This window comes from Vombatus ursinus, unplaced genomic scaffold (genome assembly GCF_900497805.2).
Source record: "Vombatus ursinus unplaced genomic scaffold, bare-nosed wombat genome assembly UNPS02014822.1, whole genome shotgun sequence".
In the NCBI taxonomy this organism is placed as follows: domain Eukaryota; kingdom Metazoa; phylum Chordata; class Mammalia; order Diprotodontia; family Vombatidae; genus Vombatus; species Vombatus ursinus.
In genome coordinates this window covers 16118337-16143972 of record NW_020954600.1, presented here as the reverse complement: position 1 = coordinate 16143972, position 25636 = coordinate 16118337, and the positions used below count along the sequence as shown (strand labels likewise).

At 34.6% G+C, this 25636-nt stretch overlaps 1 protein-coding gene across 4 annotated transcripts in view; it reads right to left on the bottom strand.

The window, feature by feature from the left end:
• IMMP1L (inner mitochondrial membrane peptidase subunit 1) overlaps window positions 1-25636 on the bottom strand; it is a 95377-nt gene that overhangs the window by 47707 nt on the left and 22034 nt on the right. The window contains exons 2-3 of one of the 4 annotated variants that reach the window (XM_027837777.1): window positions 12893-13001; window positions 6517-6634 (exon numbers count right to left, since the gene is read on the bottom strand). The gene's annotated coding sequence lies outside the window, so the exon portion shown is untranslated. Of the gene's footprint in view, window positions 1-6516; window positions 6635-12892; window positions 13002-14935; window positions 14957-15468; window positions 15488-25636 lie in introns of those variants that run through there. The other 3 variants (XM_027837776.1, XM_027837775.1, XM_027837774.1) reach the window with 3 other exon arrangements.

Here is a 25636-nt window from a genome sequence, read left to right as displayed (position 1 = left end):
TCAAGTTTAATCCTACCAGGGACCTCATGTTGGTCTTGCCTTCCAAAAAGGCAGCAGGTTTTGCTGTCCATCCCTGCTAGTGTCTGGGGAATACCCTTTAAATCCCAGCCCTACTTAGAAGAATAAGCTAAGGATCACAAAACATGACCTCAAAAACCCTGATATGACTATATTCTGACCCAGAGGCATTCATTCTAGGTGAAGATTAGAACTTTGCATAATAAGATTACACAGCAAGTGAATGATATCAAGGGAGCATCCATATGCACCCGCCTGGTTTTCTATAGTTAGCCTGTGCTCTGCAATATGCAGTGTAGAGGCAAAAAAGCTTGGCCTTTCTGGCTGAAATAAAATAGATTCCCATAAATTAGTTGGCCATTTCCAGATTCCTAAATCCCCTATTACAACTTTTATTGACAGCTCCTGCGAGGATAGCACAAATGTTATTCTCTTTTTTATTCTATGCTTCTATAACCATCATGCTCTGTAATTGAAATGTACATAGATTATGTCTAGAAATTAACGTCTTGTTTGCTGTAATCTTGGATTACAATTGACGGTGTACATAATAAAATTAGGAAATCAATGGATGGATTTATAATCTCCCAGGAACTAGTGGCATTGTTTAAAAGGTAGTTTAACATTCTGTGCCAACATTTTAAATGTAGTAGTCACAGTGAGAAGTCAATAAAAATGTAGATAAGTAAAAGAAAACAAGCATGTGTAAAATATATGAATGTAATAAAAACCATGTAGTTCCTCATAATTTGGAAACTTTAAAAAATTAATGCTTTGTGTCATTCTAATTTTGTCTATTAATAAAAGCATATTTAAGTGGATCAATTCTATATTAATGGAAAAATGGTTTGCATTTTTTAAGGTGTAGATATACTTCCAGTCAATATATTACCATAATCTTCCTGATCTTTTACATCTATGTATTTTTTGAATTATTGAACAAATTCAAATCTAATGTATTTTCTACCTAGTAGTTCTTAACTAGCTATTTTTTAACCATATCACTGAATTAATAAATTCCTATATTTAGAAATAACATACAGGACATTCTACAGTTCAGTTTTTGAAACCCTATACAAATCTATGCAGAAATTTGTACTATGTAATACCTATCTTTAAAAGAGTATAAAATGTAGGCATTAAACAAATAGAATATATAAAAACCAAGATTTTATCAACATACCCCCCCAAAAAAAGAAATTGAAGGGAGGGGGGAAGATTTTTCTTTATCAGATTTTAAAAAGGTTTGGTAATTTATTGAAAAATAGATGTCTTTTAAATGGTACATTCTGTCACTGAGTATTTAAATATGACTGAATCACAAAAAAAATTATTATGGATAGAATTTTATAATAATATATTTCTTGGATAAAGTGAGATGCACTTTACGTAAACATCCTATCATGATGATGATGGAACTTTTTTTATAACAATATAAAGAAGTACTCAGGAGTCAGGTAACAATCATAATAATTTTACAGATAAAAAAATAAATCACTAAGAAACACGTCAGTTATGCCAATAGCAGTGCTATAAAAAAAACGCTATCTATTGCTAACAAAAAGCGTGGAATGGACATTTCTTTATCAGTCATGATTGGGAAATTACTATCAGGAGGAATAAGGTATGTAAAAAGTTCTAGTAATTTTGAAATGCCATTTGGATTTGACTCGATGTAGCAACTGCTTATAAGAATGGATCTGTACAACTTCCCTTCCTCCAACCTAGCACTGTGCAAAATTCATTGAATGAATGTATAAAATTCTCTTAACATTAAAATATACATCCCAGTCTCCAAACTATGCACACTCAAAATTATTTATGAATATTGCTTGTTCTCTAAAAGCAACATGGAGAGTCCTTATTAAATTACCTTCTTCACAACAGTTCTGTAAAGTACCTAGTCTAAATATTATTACTCCATTTTATACATACGGCTTAGAGAGTTAAGTGATTTGTCCTCAGTTACGCTTACTATGAGTAAAGTGTTGGAACTAGGTCTTGAATTTAGATTTTCTGCCTCCAAATTCAATGCGCCTTCACCAAAAACTTAGACTAAACTCCAAACTATTCAAGGGTGAAGGCGCTTCCAATTTTCATCTTTATACTCCAAAACCTAGGACACTGTTTGGCATGTGGTAGACATTTTATAACTGTTTGATGACTTCTAGTTGGTTTCTCTTAAATATTTCTGAATTAGTGAAATATTTTTCAGAAACTTAAACAGTTTAAATGTAAAAAGCACTTAATTCTAAACATCTAACAAACTGAATACTCAAATGTAACATTTAAATGTAAACACTTATTTTTTCTGAATTTTACTGATGCATTTTGTTTTTTAACACCACCATTTTTTCCCACTATATATAATCTGAATCCTTCCTAGTAATGAAGAAAAAAAAAAACCAATTAAACAAAATTGATCAACACATTGATAGTATGTGATATCACACCTGTAATCCCAAGATCTCAACTAAATGGAAATATGTTTCTTCATCTTTAAATATTAAATTTAATTCATTCATCTTTAAAAGAACCAGAGAAAGATCTATAGAAGTTTGCGTTGTCCCTGTGTACAAGATTAATGGGAAAATATGACCAAAGTCTACACAATAAGAGGAAAGATTGGAAAGTTTATAATCAGTGCCCCCACCCCCACCCCCACCCCACTGGAAGCATAAGTATATCAAGAAGCCACAGATTGCCTGATTTAGTTATCAAAGTCATTCACTCTTCAATAGTCTCATAAGCCTGTGTTGGTACCTGTAACAACCTTCTCCTCTCTGCCTTCTACAGCTTTTTGTTTTGTACTCCCTCCAAACACACAGCTATCGTGTTGGGGCAGGTCTTTTATCACCTCATGCCTGGACTAACACCACAGGCTTCTAGTTGGTTTTACTGCCTTGTCTTTCTCCACTCTAATCCATCCTTCACTAAGCTGCCAGAGTGATTTCTAAATTACAGGTTTGACCAAATCATCCTTCCCTGCTCAATAAGCTACAGTGGCTCCCTATTACCTCCACAATTGAATATAAAATCCTCTATTTGACATTTAAAGCCCTTTACAACCTTTTTCCTGCCTGCCTTCCCAATCTTACAATTTCCCTCTCTCCCCACAGTCTACCACCTAGTTTCACTGGCCCTCTCGTTGTTCCCAGAACCCAACACTCCATCTCGTGGGACTCTCCCTCTTTGTCTCTGGCTTCCAGCTTCCCTTAGGACTCAGTTCAAACCCCACCTTCTAGGTCCCTCCCCTGCCTCCCACATTCCACTTATAATATATGTCTATTTTGTGTGTACAACTTTTTACATGTCATCCTGGCCTTCCCCAAATGGAGGTACCCTCCACCCCGTGTGGCCCCTTCCAGGACCTCCACTTTTAAGAAAAGTGCCCCAGTCAGCCATGTCTTCGTTCAACTTCACTCCTGACTGTAGATTTCCTCCATGAAGTCTCCTTTCTCATCCCCGACCCAAGAGTCCTTTTTATGTGCTATCTTTCCATATCAGAATGTACACTACTGTCTTTCTTTCTTTTGGTTTATGTTTGTATTTCCAGCACTTTGTTCTATACTTGGCACATACATAGGGTGCTTAAGAAATGCTTGTTGATTTCATTTGACTTGTTTTCCCCCATTAGGAAAAATATAAACTTCTTGAAGGTAGGGACCCCCCCCCAACTAGAAAAGTGTATGAATAAATGATCTCTCTGTTTTATATGAAGTGCTGTATATCATAGCTATCTGTACTTGTTCCTAGTTCCCCTCCCAGACTCTAAACTCCTCGAGACCAAGAAACTACATTTTATCTAATCTTCCTGTTACAGTTACATTCACAGGTACTTTAAAACAAAAACAAAAGTTTATCAATTGCCTGAAAGTAATCTAAACTCTTCTGTTTGAGATTCAAAGCCTTTTATAATCTGGTCCCAAACTCTCATTATGCATTATCAGTCTACAGCTACAAAGAATGAATCCTTAATCACAAGGAGTTTAGATACTAATGGGGGAGACAAAAAGTACATATATGAACAGAGCACATATATAATGTGCAGTACAATACACGTAAATAATACGATACAAACATATACAAATTTGTTAACTACAAGGTATGGGGAGGGAAGACTCCAGCAGCTGAAGGGGGTCAGGAAAAGCCTTATGGAGAAGATGTTGCTTGACCTGCCTTCCTTCATTCTTTGATCCAGCAAAACTGGCCTTTTCTCTATTCCTCACACATTGCATGGCAGATCACATTTCCCATCTCTGTGCCTTTGCAGTGGCCAATTTCCTCTGGAACTCTCTTCTCACCTCCACCTCTAAAAATCTTTTCTCCCTTCAGGATGTACCTAATGTGCCACCTTCTACACATAAACCTTTCCTGATTTCCCCAAATGTTGGTTCCCTCCCTCCCTGACTTGTATTCAATTTGAATTTGTTTTGAATTTGTTAAATACATATACATATGTTATCACTCAACAAAATGTGATCTCCTTGAGAGCAGGCAATACTTCATTCTTGTGTTTGTATCTGTAACACCTAGTATATTAGCACTTAAGAAGCGTTTGTAGATTGGTTGTTCATTGATGATATCACTGTCAATTCATTTAGAATTGGTTCTATCACCAACCCTTGAAAGAAAGACAATAATAACACTAGTTTTAGCAGAAAATGAAAAAAATGAGTCATCAACATTTATACAGTGCTTTCCCTCTAACAACCCATGAGATAATAGTACATATTTCACAGAATTATACCCATTTCAAATATATGCAAACTAAAGTTCGAAGAGTAAAAACAACTTACCTTGACTGTCAGAAAAGGGATTCTAAGGCTAGTACTCTTTTGTTTATACCCAAACAGTTTAAAGTATTTTAGATTTGGGATATAGTACATATTGTTACTGCGACTGTTACTATGATTTAAAAGACGTAATGAATCTTAAAAACCCTCAGTTTTCTACTATATTAGAAGATAAGACTTTTGATTTCACATAGTTAAGCTCTTTCTGGTAATACTGAGAATTCGTTTGCTTTTGCAATATTATTGCAGTATTGCTTTTACAGTATGAACAAAACTAAAGCAGCATCAAGGGATGGTGGCTAGAACACCAGACTGGGTGTCAGCAGACCTGGGTTCAAATCCCAGCTCAGGTACTTCCAAAATGTGTGACAATAGGCAAGGTCTATCACTTCTCTGTGTTTCAGCTTCTTTTTATGAAAAATGGAGATAAAAATAACTGCACTACCCATCTTACGTGTTTTACGAAAGTGCTTTGCAAAACTCAGAATGTTATGTTATTATTATTCTATGCTACTGAGAGACAATGTGGGCAAGTGGATATAGGGTCCAGGAGGCCCCAGTCCAAAAGCTGCCCCAGACACACAATGACTCTGTGACAAGGAAGGAGCCCCCTTCCCTCAGAGCTCGAGGCAACTCTGTAATACTAGAACTTGAGGAGAAAGTGTGTCCTGCATTGGCAAAGAGAGCTTCCTCGCTAGGCAGGCAGTACCCTGGTCCAAGCCAATGAAATCACAGATCTGGTCTCTCTACCATTCTATATAAGTATTACAATTGTACACATAACAATTCAACTCTTGAAAAGCAACAGCAAATAAAAAATAAGGGAAAGAAAAAGAACCGTTCGATCACAAGTAGGATTTTGTTTTATATTGTGTAAAATAATTCAATGATATATATACATACCATAAAAAAAACAGTTTAACAAAGCTAACTGAACCTCTATAACTAATAGTGGAGTTGAAGTAGGGAGTCACTATGGAAAACCAAATTATTATGATACCTATCTAACAAATAATGAAGAAAACTAAAAACCAGTGTGATTTCATCCTCATTCTTAATTTGTTTCTTTTGCTTCATGAGAAAATGATTGCCCAATCATAACTGTCACTCACTCAAAAAAATTTCTAAATAATGCTTCTGAGGATTTTGTGTCAGATTCGGATCCTTAGTAAATTCAGTAGAACTAACATAGTTCTATGTATTCTTCAGCAAAGAAGTATCCTAAAATTAAAGCTTTAAAGCAGGTATAAATTTACATGATTTGACAATCTCAAGTATCCTGTCTGGATGAAGGCAGGCCTAGAACACAAAGTCTAATTTCTGCAAAAATGCTGTACAATGTTTTTGGTATTATAAAACATTAAAATAGAGTCTATATGAATTGGATTAGATAGAATGTGAGGTCCTTTCCAACTAATTATAGGTTATAAATATTTAGTAAATGAAAGATTTCAGGTTTAAAAAAACAACCAAATATTATTTCTATGTTAGAAAAATGGTTTTCCAATTCTTTCCCATTATATCCTCTACTAACAAACCCTTTAATGAAATAAATTATTCAAACATTAACCATAAAAAAAAGTATAAACCATTTTAAAAAACCGTACATTTACCTATTCAATTTCAGGACCTATAATTTGGGAATTACAAATACATGAACATATGATTTATTCATATTAATAAATACCAAAATTTGTATTACCACTTTCTTTTTTCCTCTCCCCTCTATCACCAACATGATTCCAATATATGCAATAATATTTAGGATTTCAAATCATGGAAGAGTTGCTTTTTCAGAATTATTGCTTTACAATAATTACCTGAAATAACAAAATTTAAATTAGTAAGGCCCATTTCATTATTTCCTAGTGTTCAAAATTTCTATAAATTCTTTCCTTCTTATGGTTACAAGTATTAAAAAAAACTTTCTAAACATCAATAGATGAGTGCAATGATATTCAGTCTAAGTTAATCCCCAGACATCCAAATCCATGAATAAAAATTCATCAGTTTTAAATACACTGAGCCTATTAAGCAAGAACAAAAGCATATGCACAAAAGAGCTTTTAATATATTTCAAAGCCCACAAGAGCCATGGTCTCATTAAAATTATAAATTACACAAACATGGAATGAAGATTCAAACTGCAGTGCAGCTAAGCAGATTACAGAAAACCCCGCGTTCCATATGATAACACACCATGGCCCTCCCAGATGGGGGCTTGGAACAAAAAGGCCATCACCACAGCTAGGGAAAACCTCCTTGTGATCTCTGGTTTCTGTTCAGCAGATGACAGCCAAATAATATGTTGATTATTCTGTTTGTGCTGCTAAGCTTGTAAGATGGAATAAAAGCGATATGATCTATTGTGAACCTGATGCTAATGTGTTGCTCCACTCATAAATAATATACTGAATTTATTTTGAAAGTATCTTTTATCTGATTTTCAGTTTTTAAATGCATGAACTAAAGTAAAAGCCAGCATAAAATATTGTTATTTAATTTGATGTTTTAAATCAAAAATGCTGTTGACATAATAAGAGGTGAAGAAATCCGGGTACTTAGTAAAAAGTCACACACAATCACCTCTTTCAATTTTTGCATAGTGATGAGACACCAAAATCACCTGAAATGAGGAAATTATTCAAATGATAAAATTTAAATGTAAAAAAAAAATGTACACAGTGACAGAGAATGTAAATCATATACGTTATTAAAACTGACAATGAACAAAATGCCAAAACAAAACCACTTTTGTACATTGCAAAGCAAACAACAGATTACAATACTCTAAGAACATTATGATCTTTACTAGATCCAGAAATGTAAAAGTGAGTGCTATTAATATATATGGTTTGTAGATGGGCATGCTTAAAAGTAATTAAAACAAACTTAAAATTAATTTTAAAGCTGGTAAAATTGTCAAATATTCACATTCTTTTAGTAACGTTTAAGATTTTTTTTCAGTTTAGGAAATTCTCATATAAGGTAAAATAGAACAGCTTGAATGAACTTTGGCTGATAGAAGAAATTAGAAACATTGAACTGATGAATACTTGAAAAGATTTTATGTTTCCTAAGTTGAGGTCTTTTTATTCTAATACTGCTAAAAAAAATATTATATGATTACTTATTTTGCAAAGTCCTCTTTGATCAACTTTTTTCTCCATGGCAGGCAGGATGGATTGGTAACCAATGAAGTGATGAAGGTAAGAGTGAATCATTAGCGCACCGGTTTTCACAGTATCAAAAGGACGTGTCTCAGGAATCATCAATATTTTCCTAATAAACCTATTAGCCAATCTCTTTTCTATAATACAGCATTTGAAATATAACAAGAAAGAGTATTGGCCTCAGTCCAACAGATTGATTTGAATTATACCTTGGCACTATATGTGATCATAATCAAGTCACAAACATCTCAGGGCCTCAGTTTTCTCAGCTATAAAATGCAATGTAATATGTATATAAGTATGTAAGGAAAACACTTTGCAGACCTTAAAGCCCAACATCAATATGAGTAGCTATTACTTGAGGAAATTTACTTAGAGAACTTATTTGAGTCAGCTTTCACCTGGTTGGAATAAAAAAAAAGAATACAGAATGGCTGAATATTAATAGGTCAGTATAAAATGTTCAGATGCTGAAAGTATTTTTTTTTTTGAAGAAAAATTATAGCATTGCTTTTATACTATCTATAGCTCTCCTAACATTTTTATTTCCCTGTTATGGGACAGATCATATTTTTCTTTGAATTAACAGTTATTTGTATACTTCATTCCACTACCCTCAAAATACATTTTACACACACAAACACACATACACACACACTCTTAATGAAAATAGGGGCTAGGAAAAGAAAAATTTGTTCCTGAAGGTAAACATTTCTTAAATTAGATGAAATTTTGACAGTTGGTATAATAATAACTTGTAGTTTTATCCTTTCTTAGTTGTTTATACACTAAAATTGTCATATTATCTATAATAATGGTTTTACACAACCAAGAGATACTAAAAGGAACCTGGAGGAAAGGTATCACATTAGGAAGAAATTGATCATATAGTAACTGGTTATTTTACTCATCATAAAATCCAGATGAACTTTGTAATATCTAATTCAGATACAACGAATCATAAAATCTTTATTTTTAAAAAATCTAGCCAGGCATGGTGGGTCACACAGCTATAGTTCCAATTATGCCAAGGCGGGTGAGTAAGGGAGTGGATTTCTGGACCTCAGGAGTTCTGAGCTCTTGCTGCTGTTGCTGTTGTTGAGTCATGTCTAACTCTGTGACTCCATCTGGGGTTTTCTTGGAAAAGATACTGCAGTGGTTTGTCATTTCCTTCTCCAGCTCATTTTACAGGTGAGCAAACTGAGGCAAACAAGGTTAAGTGTCTTGCCCAGAGTCACACAGCTAGTCAGTGTCTGAGGCCAGATATGAACTCAAAAATATGAGTTTTCCTGACTCCAGGTCTCCTGCAGTCTACTCCATCCACTGCGCCAAGTGAGCTAAATCTATTAGATGCCTCACACAAAGTTCAGCATCAATATGGTGGGCCCTTGGGAGGCCATCAGATTGCCCAACGTAGGGCAAACTGGTCCAGGTTGGAAACAGAGCAGGTCAAAACTCCTGTGTCTGTCAAGTTGGTAAGTAGTTCCTGAACTTTTGGACTGAGAGCTGAGTGAGACAGAGAGACCAAAGTCTTAACAAAAAAAAAAAAACAAAAACCCTCTATCTAAAGGTTTAAAAAATATTAGGAGACAGTTTTCTCTTTATACTTGAAAAATATTTATTTATATGTCAATTAAAAAAAAACCAACACTTCACTTTATTAAAGCATACAGACTGTTTTCCCCCAGGAAAATTTTCAACAATTTGCTTCATTTATTAAATTAAAAAACCAAAGAGGCCCAAAGGAAAAAAAAATCTTTAGAATGAGACAATATGATCAATGATGTCTATGTTGGCCCAGGAATAGTATACTTCCTTTTCCAACTTTGGTTGTGGACTATTACCAACAGATTTTTTTTAAAAACTCATGTTCAGGATTTTATAGGAAGTGGGACAACAAATGCATTTCACCTTATTCAATCACAAAATTGCTAAAATCAGATCTGCTGAACTATTTGTCTATCAACTTAAAATATATTTTATAAATGCTTTAAGTTTCTCTTCCTATTTTTCTTCAGGGCCAACTAAGTTAACAGTTAAATTCTACTCCCAGATTGTTTAATGATAGATGAGCTATTAAAAGAATTTGCATCTGGTAATGTGATAAAAGCTAATAACATCTATTTCATAAAGTCAGATATTTGGTGTTCTAAAAGTAGGGATACATCAATATATTTAATTAATTTATGGATAGAGATATTACAATACTCCACTTATCCAAAGTCAGACTTCTGACCATAACTATCTGAAATATCACTATTAGCCTGGAAATTTGTGTAAATGATTAATAGCTATCACAAAGCTTAAGATCATGACTCCAAAGTAGAGGTATAGCAATACTCCTTTCTCACATTTTGTAAAATATGACAGATGATTAGGTAATAGCAGGACACAGTGATAGCAAAAACAAGTGACATATAACAATAAATAATGAAAAAATTCCATAAAGGAAGATAGAAAAACTACAGAAGTGGAATACTATGTAGCATTTGGTAGAGGAGAAAACAGTTCTAAACATCTCAATAAATGAATAAAAGTTCATCATCACTAACTACTACTACCTCTCAATAACTATTACTAGTAGTCTTGAATTATCAAAAATGTATTAAATTATATTCAATACATTATTTTATCAAAGAACAAATGGAAAAACATATTTTAGAAAGAATCCAATCAAAAATTATTAACTGACAGGTAAAAAACTAAGATTCAGTTTTAAAAATTCATAGAGTATCTTATTTTTCATAGAGTATCTTATTAATTAATAAAATTAATGAGACATTACCAATAACTCACATGACATTATTACACACTGGCTTCATATCAGAAGCTGAACAACAATATGCTGAAGCTATAGTCCTTATGCTGGAAATAGTTAAAAAAAAGAGAGAGAGAGAGAGAGAGAGAGAGGGAGATTACCTACATATAATTGGGAACTTCCTTTGAGTGCAACAAACTCTTAAATAGTTGAACTGTATAACTGGGAGCACAATCATTCTGGAGGGCTTTAGCAATGTTACAATAACTTCAAAAGCATATTAGATTGATGGCCTAAGTAACTCTGTTAATTGCAATTCATTCTTATTTCAGAATTTGTCGACCATATTTTCATATATCTTATTAAATGAACTCTCAAGTGATAACTTTCTTGTATGATGAAATTTGATTTTAAATTTCCAAAATATGAAATCCTACTCTGAGTAGTGCCATGTAGAAGAAATTAGGCAATGGAATAAACTAAGTATTTGTTATATTAAGTCCTTATTTGAAGAGTTAAATTATTCATATCTTATTAAATAACTGGATCATAAGATTGGAAAAACCTTTAGAAGTACATCATTCATGAAGGACTAAAACCAAACCATCAAACAGCACATTCATCTACCCTAATCTTAAAGATTTAAGGAAAAGTAAATTATATTTGCTTTCTTTATAATCTTTTCCAATATTCAACAATTGTTATGATTGGAAAATATTTCTTAACAAATCTCTCTTATAGGAACTTAACCTATTTCAAATGTCATTAAAAACAAATACATACTATGTAAAAAAAGATTACGGTACATATTTTAATATAAAAATAATTCTTATATTAAAAAGGAGAAAATACATGAACTTTTCTCAAATAAAAGCTACCATATATTTTCACTAACAGAGAAAGACCCATCCTTCTTTTGTTCAAAACCAGTTTTCTTTTCATGTTATATATTTAAGGTTTTCAAAATACTAGGTATTTAAATGTATTTTCAGGATTTCTGAATTAAGGAAACAAACTATTAGGTCCTGTTTCCTAAAGTGCTAATTTAGAATGATCTCACCAAAACCATGCCTACACCCACAAAGAAAAGAGCAAATCTTGAAGAAAAAAAAGTAACTAAAATCCAGCTAGACTTTTGCTTATTTTAGCTTCTTTCATTTAAAAAAATCAATGTAATAAAGTTACTTTCAGACAATTTAATACACAAAATTGCCTTCACATTAGTATTTCTGAATGGTTAGTTAAGAGTTTTTACAAAGGCAAGCTTGTATTCACATGGCATTTTGCTGCTCAAAATGGGTGGAAATATACTTTTAAAAGGAGCAGCTTTATACATTTTAAGTGAGTTTAGGACATGGGAAAACAATGTAAGAGTGTGGCAGGTCAGCAACAGACACTACAGTTGTTCTCCAATCCACACTCACTTTATGTAAATACAGTTCATTGCACACAGTAGACAACATGATAGCCAAATTACAGGGTGGACATATAAAACAAGCCCCATTTAAAGTCATACTGCATTAAATGGAACACAGGATGTCTCATTCAAAATAGGTCCCATTAAAGTAGAAATTCATTATTGTGAGCCCTTTTGAAAATGTCTGCCCTGGACAGACACAAAGCAGAGGGGCCTAAAACTATTATAGAAGAGCTAATACCAAACGTGCATATATTCAGAAACACAGGAATTAACACAGGAAACCTAAGACATACATTAAAGCTTTCAATGTATGTATTCTATTTTGGGATGTTTTTAATAATATGGGCTATGAAATTCAAAGGTTAAAGTTCTGTTGCTTCATCATCATCATCATCATCACCATCTTCATCATCATCACCATCATCATCCCCACCACCCACCACCAAAGCATTTATGCCAACATATTAACAACAGCGGTGGAGCATCATAATGATTACAAGATAGCACCTGTTTTCTACTGATCTTTTTATGACTGGGGCTAAGGACCATAAAAATTGGTCCAGCTGGCTATTTGACCATAAAATGCCACTTCTCACTTCAGGAAATGCCTTAATGTCCAGTAGGGTGCAGTATTATAGCATCAACAAAACCTAAAGGGAACATGGAACCAATTAACAAGGGAAGAAACATATGATGCCACAAATAGGAAAGTAAAAAGTGCTCTTACCTTCCTACCCCTAACGCCAGCTCTATAATACAGTTCTTGCAGTAACTCCAGAAAACCACATGCTAAATTTTCTCAAAACACAGGTGGGCAATCCACAATTTCAGGGAATCTAAAATAGGGAAATAAGATTATAATAAAATTAATTGTGCAGTAAATAAGCTATTTTTGCCTGCAGAGCATAACCAATACATAACATTGCTGATAATGTACAAAAAACATTGATATGCATTCCCTACCCCGTCTCCTCCACCTTCACTGCTTATCAGAGCAGCATTCAAGGATTTTGTGTTGATAGTAATCTAGAAATAGGTATGAGCAAATAAAAATATAAATAACCTTGTAGGGAAAGGGAATTCCGGATGGAACTGAAGAAATCCCCAATGGAGTAATGTCCCCAGGATACCGCCTTAGAGTTTTAGCTGACTGATGTGTAAATAAAATTATAAATTTTAGACTAGAGATGACATATGGGATAAACTGTGGGTAAAAACAAATCTATATTAAAAATACTCTATCTGTGAGACAATTTTCCCAAACAAAGAACAATCTGAAAATAGCTATTACATTTAAAAACAATGTTCCTTCTTGGAAAGACCAGTTATCAACAAGCTAAAATAACTGTTTTGCCTTACTGAACACTTGTAAACAGTAAAGACTGATATAATGATAAATTGGTGGTAGCTGTTGGTAGTTCCACAATGGTAGTAATAATAACAATAACTGTTATTCCCCAAAAAGATTCCATACCTAGTGGAGGTTCAAACATCAGTTACACACCTTAGTAGCAAATGTGTTATCTTGGATAAATCACCTAATAAATTTACCACTCCGTGGTAATTTCAAAAAGCCAGAGTGTATTCATCAGTGAAATGGAAATAATATCTACCCCATTCTACTCCCAGGGTTATCATGATGACCAATGACATAACAGATGTGAAAACATTTTAAAAATTATAAAGTATTACAAAAATATGAAGTAATAACTATTACTGTTATTAACAAAATATGTCATTACCACCATAATGGTAAATTACTTAATAATATATTCATTAAACTCATGGCCACAATGGTCATCTTGCTTACTAATGCTACTAATTATCACTAGAATGGTAAAAATGGTTATCAGTAGGCTTTTCTATTTGTGAGACCTTATAGTTATAAAGGGCTTCCATACCTGACTTTCACAACAACCCTGTAATAACATGGAAGCAAGTACTTGATTCTCATGTTACAGAGGAGGAGATTTCATTTGAGAAAAGTGATTTGCCCAAAATCATGTCCAGTAAGTGGTATAATCAGCCCTTGGGCATCAGCATTCCAGAAACTTTTCAAAAATCATATAGTTATGTAACTAATATGGCTCAATACAAAGCTCCTTTACTATCTGAAAGCAGAAAAATAACTTATTTTCTATATTAGAGGGAACAGACGGCCCAGTGGTAAGCATGCTGGGCCTGGAGTCAGGTAGACCAGAGTTCAAACACGGTCTCAGATACTTACTGGCTGTAAGACCTTTGGCAAGTTACTCATAAAGACTTTGTCTTTATCTGTCTGTCTCAGATTCTTCATCTATAAAATAGGTCCTGTTGTGAGGATCTCAGGAGATGATATTTGCAAAGCACTTAGCATGATCCCTGCACATAGTAGACATTATACAAATGCCAGCTGTTGTTGTTTCTATTGATGGAAATTTTTAACCTAGGGTTTGTGACCTTGTTTTTAAGAAGTATTTTGATAACAGTATTTTATTGTAACTGATTTCCTTTGTAAAAGAAATCTTTATTTTATGCATTTTAAAATTAGAAGAGGTCTGCTGGCTTCCTCAGATTGTCAAAGGAGTCTATGCCACACAAAAAAGTTAAGAACTAGGGGCAGCTGGGTGGCACAGTGGATAGAGCACTGGCTCTGGAGTCAGAAGGACTTGAGTTCAAATCCGATCTCAGACCAGACACTTGGCACTTACTAGCTGTGTAACCCTGGGCAAGTCACTTAACCCCAATTGCCTCACCAAAAAAAAAAAAAAAAAAGTTAAGAACTCTGGACCTGTAAGATAGTACACATTGGTTGACCAGACTGGTTGGTTCTTGTCCTTCCTTCTTGAAGAAGACCAAGATGACATCACCATGTTGGGGTCAAGGTACAGTGTATCCTCCCATGGCTGATCACATCAATACAAGTTTGGAAGGCTCTACAATAGGTCTGGCACAAATAGTCCATATGAACATTTGGAGTGGAAATGTCTCTAAATTTGCACATCTCACATTTCTTTTGAACTACTACAGTTCTGCTTTGCTCACGGAGAACAGCACCTTCTTAACGCGGGCACACCATGTTTGGAAGTCCTGTCATTGTCTTCTGTATATCACAATCAACACCAAAGTTCTTCAGAGAGGCCTTGAGAATGTCTTTGTATCACTTCTTCTGACCTCTGTGTGAGTTCTCCATAAAATAGTCTTTTAGGGAAACATACTTTTGGCATTCAAACAACGTGGCCCGCCCATCTGAGTTGCATTTCTCTACAATAGAGTTTGAATACTTGGCAGCTCAGCTTGAGAAAGGACTTCATTGTCCCTTACCTTATCTTGCCGGGTGATCTTCAGAATCTTCCTAAGACAATTCAAATTGAAGCCATTAAGTTTCTTGGCATGGCACTGGTTATATTATTCAGTTTCCACAAGCATACAACAACGAGGTCAGCACAACAGCTCTGCAGACCTTCAATTTGGTAATCAGTCTAATACCTCTTCTCTCCCGCACTTTCCTTCAAAGCTTCCCAAACATAGCACTAGCTCTGGCAATGCATGTGTCAATCTAATTATCTACATGTATATCCCTGGAAAGTATACTGCCAAGATAAGTGAACTTATCACACAGCATTAAAAATTTCTCCATTTTTTGTAACCAGTGCTTCCACATGTAGACGGTGTGGTGCTGGCTGGTGGAGCACTTGTGTTTTCTTGGTGTTAACTGTTGAGCCAAAATTAGCACAAGCAGTAAAGAATCAATCTTTGCTTTGTTACATCTCAGCCACAGAGGCTGCACTGATTGCACAATTATCGGCAAACAAAAAGTCAGGCACCAACTTTCCCGCCACTTTAATCTTGACTTATGGCTTTTTCACGTTAAATAATTTACCATCAGTGTGGCAACTGACCTTGATGTTGTTTTCATCCTTGTTGAAGGCACCCAACAATATTGCTGGAAGCACATAGCCCTACTTCACTCCACTGATGACTGGGAAAGTATGAGATCATTGTTCATTATCTAGAACCTGAGCAAGCATGCCATTGTGAAACTAGCTGTCCAGATAACACCTAAGGAGAAGATGGTCTTGCAACACAGAGTCCAGTGCCTAGTATACAATAGGCATTTAAAAAATGTTTAGTGATTGATTACTGATTGATGGTACTGTACAAAAGCCATCTGAGTCAGCTAAAGTAATATAATGAAGACATGGTGTTATATTTTAAAATGGTCCCCAAAGGTCAAACTCAACCACCATTTAATAATTTCCCAGGTTTATAACCTCATTGCTTTCCTTGACAGATGTTCTTTCTGCCTCTATAACATCTCTTGCAAGTTATCATTTCTCTGTATTTATATAGTCATTAATTTAGTTCAGTCCCTTAGCACCTATCACCTACTAGATCAGTGGTTCTCAAAGCATAGTCCAAGAACCCCTGGGGTCCCTAAGATCCTTTCTGGGACTTCACAAGGTCAAAACTATTATTATAATGATACTAAGACATTACTTGCCTATTAAAATATTTCTCCCTTGTCTAGCCCACATAACTGTGAAGCAGGATTTTCTTCAACCAAATCAAAATATCACACCAAATTGAATGTAAAAAGCATGCAAGAGAATCTAGTTGCAAAAATGTGAAAACACTAGTCTCCTTTTTGTTTTAGATAATATAGTTATTTTACATAAAATATGCTATTTCCATTAACAGGTAATGGATTTAGCATTTTAAATGATTTAGTAAACACTGTAATATTTTATTAGTTTTAATTTCCAATACAGCAAATATTAAATGATAAACATAAACAAAAGCTCTTTGGAATCCCATTAGACAATGAGCTCTTGGAGAATAAGGATTAATTCACTGCCTTTCTAGGCAGCTAGACCTATTCCAAAAAGTTACTTAGTGAAGTAGATGGAGTGTTTGGCCTGGAGTCAAGAAGACCTGAGTTCATATTGGGCCTCAAACACTTACTAGCTGTGTGTCCCTGAGCAAGTCACTTAATTTCTGTCTTAGTTTCCTCGACTGTAAAATGGGGAAAATAATAGCACGTATCTCCCAGGGCTGTTGGGAGGACCAAATGAAAGAATATTTATAAAGCACCTGGAACAGAAGAGGGACTTAATAACTGTTTCTTTCCTTCCTTGTATCCCCACCACTTAGCACAGAGACAGGCATACAGTAATTGCTTAATAAATGCTGAATGACTTGGCTTAATTTATTCAGTGTGATCCCAAGTTACCAAAGAATTTCTAGAATCTAAAAAACAGTAGGGCAGCTAGATGGTATGGAGAATAGAATGCTGGATCTGAAGTCAAGAAGACTCATCTTCATGAGTTCAAATTTGGCCTCAGACACTTACTGGCTCTGGGCAAGTCACTTCACCCTGTTTGCCTCCGTTTCCTTACCTGTAAAAATAAGCTGGAGAAGGAAATGGCAGATCATTTGTACCTTTGCCAAGTGAGCTTTTGGCATTGTTGAGATAGGAATTATGCAGTAACTACACTTCACAGTCTCACCACCATGGCGTTACTCTAGGATAATCTCAGCTTCACCAGAAACTAGGACTTCAGTCCAAGATCTTTTACTGTGGTAAAGAATTGGGAACTGAGAGCAGCTATCTATCGGGAAATAACTGTACAAACTGTGGTATACATATGTGATGGAATGATATCATGCTATAAGAAACGAAGAATGAGATGGTTTCAGAGAAACCTAGGAAGACTTGTATAAACTGATATAAAGTGAAGAGAACAGAGATAAGAGAACAATTTGTACAGTAACTACAATATTGAAAAGAAAAACCACCTTCAAAGACTTAAGAACTCTGATCAATGCAATGATAACCAGGTCTCCAGAGGACTGATGAGAAAGTATGCTAGCTCCACATGACAGGAGAGGTGATGGATTCAAGGTACAAAACTAGACATACATTTTTAAAGATGGAAAATGTGTAGATTTATTTTGCTTAACTATGATTGTTTGGTACAAGAATTGTGTTTTCAGGCTGACTTCAGAAAAACCTGGAAAGACTTGTATGGTCTAATGCTGAGTGAAGTGAGCAGAACCAAGGGAACGCTGTACACAATAACAGCCACGTTGTGTGATGACTAATATTGATAAACTTAACCCTTCCCGGCAATACAAGGACCTAAGATATCTCCAGAGGCCTTGTGATGGAAAATGCTATCCACATCCAAAGAAAGAACTATGGAAGTTGAATTGCTATTTTTTTTTCTTCTCTTCTATTGAGTTTTGTTTCCTCTTTCTGTTGGTTCCTCCTATTGGTTTTAATTTTTACTTACAACATCACTAATGTGAAAATGTTTAATATGAATGTAAATGTATGGCCTATATCCCCATCTTGGGAAGGGTGGTAGGGAAGAAGGGGGAGAAAAATTTTAAACTCAAAAGCATATGGAAGTGATTACTGATAAATCAAAATAAATTAATAAAAAAAAGAATTGTGTTTTCTTTCTCTTTTTTAACTTAGGGAGAGGTTAATGGAGAGAAAGACACAGATAGTAATCATAACTGTGAATGTGATATAGGAATGTAATGGAATACTATTGTGCTATAAGAAATGATGAGGGGAAGCTAGGTGGCGCAGTGGTTAGAGCACCGGCCCTGGATTCAGGAGGACCTGAGTTCAAATCCGGCTTCACACACATAACATTTACTAGCTGTGTGACCCTGGGCAAGTCACTTAACCCCATTGCCTCGTCAAAACAAAAAAAAAAAAAAAGAAAGAAAGAAATGATGAACAGGCAGATTTCAGAAAAACCTGGACTTGTATGGTTTGATTGTGAGTGAAGTGAGCAGAACCAGGAGAACGTTGTATACAGTAATAGTCACATTGTGCGATGACTAATATTGATGAACTTAACCCTTCTCAGCAATACAAGGATCTAAGACATCTCCCAAGGCCTCATGATGGACAGTGCTATCCACATCCAAAGAAAGAACTATGGAGTTTGAATGCAGATTGACGCATACTATTTGCTTTTTTTTTTCTTCTACTGTGTTTTGTTTCCTCTTTCTGGTGGTTCCTCCTATTGGTTCTAATTCTTACTTACAACATCACTAATGTGAAAATATGTTTAATAGTAATGTATATGTATAGCCTCTATCAGATTGTGTGCTGTCTTGGGAAGGGCAGTGGGGAGGGAGGGGGAGAAAAATTTAAAACTCAAAAGCTTATGGAAGTGATTGTTGATAAATCAAAATAAATTAACTTAGGGAGAGGATTGAGGTAAAGTAGGGAGGAGAGTTAGCAACCATTGCAAAAAAAAAAAAAAGACAAGAAAGAAAAAAGAGTCATTGAAGTATTTTTCCATATGCACAGAAGAGGAATGAAGTTCAAAAAGAAAGAGGAAAACAAGATGATTTTCTTAAAAAAATTTTTTGAACTAAACACCAAATAAAATGAGCATTTCTGATGCTGTAAAACAGGAATATTGGAAGTGAAACTGCAAGTGTAAATTATGTAAAATTTTCTTTATTTTTTGAATATATAATAAATTCAAGTAATTTTCAAAGCTGTCCTATTTATCTGTAATTCCTTCTGGCCTTCTTTCTGTTTGCTTCTTAATTTTTGTTTGCTTGGAAAAGTCTAAATCCAGACCCCCAATTTAAAACAAAGGAAAAGAAAAAGAAAAACTCTTATAACAAATGCATACAATCAAGCAAAACAAATTTCCACATGAGTCATGTCCAAAAAAGTATATTGCATATTCTGTATTTTGAGTTCTTCATCTCTGTCAGAAAGTGAATAATATGCTTCATCACTGGTTCTCTGAAATTGTGCTTGGTCATTTCACGGTTGGTCAAACCAACATAATAAAAATGAAAACACTACCTGAATTAATTTACTAATTCAGTGTCATACTACTCAAACTACTGAAAGATCATTTCATAGAGCTAAGGGGAAAAAATTTTTATGTGGTGGAACAAAAGGTAAAAAAGCTAAAGGGAAATCATGAAAAAAGTGGAAAGAAACAGGAATTAGCAGTACCAGATCTCAAACTTTATTACAAAGCAATAATTATCAAAACAGCTTGTACTGGTTAAGAAATAAAGAGGTTAATCCGTGGAACACATTAGGTACATAAAATAGAGAAACAAATGAACACAGCAGTCTAGTGTTTGATGAACTCAAAAAACTCAGATATTGGAATAAGAACTCACTATCTGACAAAAACTGTTGGGAAAAATGAAAAACAATCTAGTAGAAACTAAGTAAACCAACATCTCACACCATACAACAAGATAAGCCACAAATGGATACAAGACATAGACAAAGGATAACATCATAAATAACTTAAAGAGCATGGAATAAAGTTCTCCTTAGAGATATGGATAGAGGAAGAGTTCATTACTAAACAAGAGAAAAAGAAAAGCAAAGAAAAACTGAACAATTTAATTATATATAAAACTGAAAATTGAAATATATATAAAACATATATTGAATTGAAATATATATAAATTGAAATATACATATATAAATGAATATATATAAATATAAATATATATGATATATATATATAAAACACACATACACGAACTAAACTGTGCATGCCTTTGATTCAGAAATACCACTACTAGTCTTATATCCCAAAGTGTTCAAAGAAAGTAGAAAAGAACTCATATGAACAAAAATATTTATACCAACTTTTTTTTCAAGGTAGCAAAGAACTGGAAACAAAGGGGGTGGGGCATCAATTGAGAAATGGCTGGACAAATTGTTGTACATGAATGTTGTTGTACAGTTTCACTCATGTCTGACTCTTCATGACCCAATTTTGGGGTTTTCTTGGCAAAGATACTGGAGTAGTTTGCCATTTCCTTCTCTGGTTCATTTTACAGATGAGGAAACTGAGGCAAATAGGATTAAATTACTTGGTCAGGGTTGCAAAACTTGTAAAATGTCTGAGATCATATATGAACTCAGGATTTCTTGATTTCAGGCCTGGTGCTCTATCCACATGATTGTAATAGAATACTATCGTGCTTTAAGAAACGATGAACAAGGTGCAGCAAGGCGGCGCAGTGGAGAGAGCAGTGGCCCTGAAGTCAGGTGGACCTAAGTTCAAATCTGGCTGCAGACCAAACATTTGACATGTACTAGCTGTGTGACCCTAGGCAAGTCACTTGCCTAAAAAAAGAAAGAAAAAAAAAAAGAAACGATGAACAAGATGGTTTCAGAGCAACCTGGGAAGATTTGTATAAACTGATGAAGAGTGAAGTAAACAGAACCAGGAGAAAAATTTATTTAATAACAGGAACATTATAATGACAAGTTTGAAAGACTTAAGAACTCTGATCAATGTAATGATCAGCCATGATTGTTAGGACCTCTGATGAATCATGTTACACATCTCTTGACAGAGGTGATCAAATCAGTGCAGATACATATTTTCAGACATGGTCAATAAGGAGATTTTTTAAAAAATTATTTATATCTGTTACAAGGGTTTTTTTTTTCTTTTTTTTTCAATATGGAATGTGGGGTAGGGTCAGGTAACGAGATGGAAGGGGCAGAAAATAAGAGTTTTGTTAACTGAAAATAAATCAAATTAAATTTTTAAAAGTCGTGATTGATTACTGCATTGATCAGAGTTCATAAGTCTTTCAAAGTTGTCTTTCTTTACATTGTTATTATAGTACAAATTGCTCTTTAGGTTCTGCTCACTTCATTATGCGTTACTTCATACAAGTCTCATCAGGTTTCTCTGAAACCATCCCTTTCATAATTTCTTATGCCACAATAATATTCTATTATATTCATACACCATAATTTGTTCAGCCATTCTTCAATTAACAGGAACTCCCTTAGTTTCCAGCTCTTTATGACTACAAAAAGAGCTGTTATTAATATTTTTGAAAGTATGGGTCCTTTTCTACTCTCGGTGCATATAAGGCTAGTAGTGGTGGTATAACAAGGTTGAAGTATATACACAGTTTAGTAACTTTTGGGGCACAGTTCCAAATTCAAGGGCAATTTTGAAAATAACGTAATGAATTTATTTTTTTTAAATCAAGGTATATGTAACAGAGATTTGGGTTTTCACAAATGATCCTCTTTCATCTTATGTTCATCAAATTCAGAATTTTTAAATGATAATATTTAAACATTTAAAAAAGTAGCGATTGTCTCATTCTTTAAATTTGTCTGGCATATAACAGTATGTGCTTAATAAATACTTACTGATGGATCTAGTCCAATATCCTCATTTTTAGTGACGAGGAAACTAAGGCCCAAAGAAGTAAAGAAATTGGCTATAGGATCAAACAAAAGCAAAGTGAAAACTAGAATCCGTGGTTATATGCACAGTCCAACTTTTATATTGATGTGATTTTCTTTTTTGGTCAGGACCTATAATTTCATCAATATTGAGAATTGATGCAGAGCAGCAACTCCTCAGTGATTTAGTCTTAGAAGGTTTCTTGGATCCCTGAAAGTCTCAGTGACTTACTTATGTTCACAAAGTATGTATCAAGGTCAAGACTCGAACTCAACTATTCCTGACTCTAAGGTCAGCATTCCGTTCATACCACACTGCCTCTTACAGCTATCTTTTAAATACTATTTTAATTTTTCAAATTACATGCAAAGACAATTTTTAACATTCTTTTTTTCAAACTTTGAATTCCAAACTTTTTCCTTTTCTCCCTTCCGTAACCCTTTCCCTAAAACAGTAAGCAATTTGATATAGGTTGTACATGTGCAATCATTTTAAACATATTTCCATATTAGTCATGTGGTCAAAGAAGAAACATTCCAAAAGGAAAAAATAATGAAAAAAATAAAGTGAAAACAGCATGCTTCGATCTGTATCCAGATTTCAGGAGTTCTTTTTCTGGATATGGATAGCATTTTTCATCATGAGTCCTTTGGAACTGTCTTGGATCATCATCTTGCTGAGACGAGATAAATCTACCAAAGCCAGTCATTGCACAATATTGCTGTTAGTGGGTACAATGTCCTCCTGGTTCTGCTCACTTCACTCTGCATCAATTCACATAAGTCTTTCCAGGTTTGTTTTTGTTTTTGTTTTTGTTTAAATCAGTTTGCTCATTATTTTTTATATTAGAATAGTATCCTATTACATTCATATACTACAACTTGTTTAGCCATTACCCAATTGATGGACATCCTCTCAATTTCCAATTCTTTGCCACCACAAAAAGAGCTGCTATAAATATTTTTGTACAAACACATCCTTTTGCTTTTTTTTTTTAATCTTATTAGGATACAGACCTAGTAGTGATATTGCTGGATCAAAAGGTAAGCACAGTTTGATTGCCCTTTGGGAATAATTCCAAATTGTTATGCAGAATGATTGGATCAGTTCACAACTCCACCAACAGTGTATTCATGGCCCAATTTTCCCACATCCTCTTCAATATCTATCATTTTCCTTTTCTGTCATATTAGCCAAACTGACAGGTGTAAGATGGTACCTCAGAGTTGTTTTAATTTGCATTTCTCTAATGAATAGTGATTTAGAGCATTTTTTCAAATGACTGATTTCTTCATCTGAAAACTGCCTGTTCATATCCTTTGACCATTTATCAATTGGGAAATGACTTGTATTCTTATAAATTTGATTCAGTTCTTTATATATTTGAAAAATGAACCCTTTATCAGAGACAATTGCTATTAAAAATTTTTTCCCAGCTTTGTTTTCTCTCTAATCTTGGTTGTTTTGGTTTTGTTTGTGCAAAAAACTTTTAATTTAACATAATCAAAATGATTTATTTTACATCTTGTAATGCTCTCTATTTTTTGTTTGGTCAAAAATTCTTCCCTTCTCCATAGATCTGACAAGTAAACTATTCTTTGTTCTCCTAATTTGCTTATAGTACCACCCTTTATGTCTAAATCATTACCCATTTTGACCTTATCTTGGTATATGGTGTAAGATGTTGGTCTATGCCTAGTTTTCACAGAGCTATTTCTAAAATTAATATTTAGCATCCTTTCAGGTTGCCAGAGAATAGAATCATTATTGATAAAAATTTTATATCCTTGTATTGTCAAAGATTAAACAACAAAGCCATAGTCACCTATAGTTATATTTACTATTGCTAATTTTTATTATTCTGATCAAGATCTATTAATGTTATAATACTGTCGAAATAATACACTCTGTTTGGCATTCAAAGTCCTTTATAAACTAGCCCCCTCCTACGTTTCCAGTCTTCTCATACCTTAGTCCCCAGCACATGCTCTTTGATCTAGTGACCCTGGTATCCTTGCTGTTCCATGAATAAGATGATTCTGGTCCAGACATTTTCTCTGGTTGTTCCCCCATGCCTAGTATGCTCTCCCTCCTCAACTCGCCTACTGGCTTCCTTTTAAGTCCCAACTAAATCCCATCTTCTACAGGAAGCCTCTTACAAAACCTTCTTGATTCTATGGCCTTCCCTTGTGTAACTACTTCCTATCTAGAGCTTGTTTGTAAATATTTGTTTGCTTGTTGTCTCCCACGTTTTATAGATAAAGAACTAAGGCAAACAGGGTTAAGTGACTTCCCTAAGGCTAGAGACGTGTATCTCCAATGCTTAGCACAGTCTCTGACACACTTAATAAATATTAACTGACTCAATGACTATTCATGTGCTGCTGAAAGAAGCTGGAAGAAATTATGAAAACATCCTGAAGCGACACACACACGCCCCCACTAGAAATGTTATATCAAATGGGGCCTCACTGCAGCAAAGCAAACATTTTATTCCTCTTCAACTGATTCACTATCACACTCTCCACAGCCACTATTCTACCTGTGACTGTCTTTCTTCAGGCCTCTCACAGCATCCTCTCCTCCCACTCTCTCAGCTGAGCACCTTGCTTCATATTTCATAGAAACAATTAAGGCTATTCAATAAGAAGTCTATCTTTTCCTCTCATCTCACATCATTCAGACATCTTCCCTCTGTGGATCTGGAGCTACACCATTTTGAGAATCACTCCATTTTGTTCACACATGTACGTCTGTACTGTCCCATTAGTGCTTGCAATACAAGTAACCCAAAATAGGATACGTCATGGTAACCTCTTCTGAGAGACAGTCTACCCCTCTCCTTCCATCCTGTTATGCAGAATTCCCTGAAACTGGGAAAAAGGTTATTGAGTCAGATTAGCCTCAAGCCTCAGCAATAGGGATCTTGATCAATCAACTTCTGCCCTGTTCCCCCTAACCTGTTCCTCACTGCTCAAAACTTATATAAACTTTCTGTACTGTCCGTTCTGGGAGTCTCTGCCTCTTTGGATAAGACTCCCCTGCTGGCAAACTCAATAAACCCTAGCTGATCCAAATTCTCGACCAATCTGTTGTCCTCATTACCAACATCAACACCTCAAAATCTCCTTCACTCTGGTTTTAGATGAAAAAGTAGCCCTTCTTCTTGCCAAAGGAAACCAGTCTACATGCACTCTTGATCCCATAACCTCCTGACTTTCCCATCAAATTGTTCAAATTGTCCCCTCCTCTCTCTC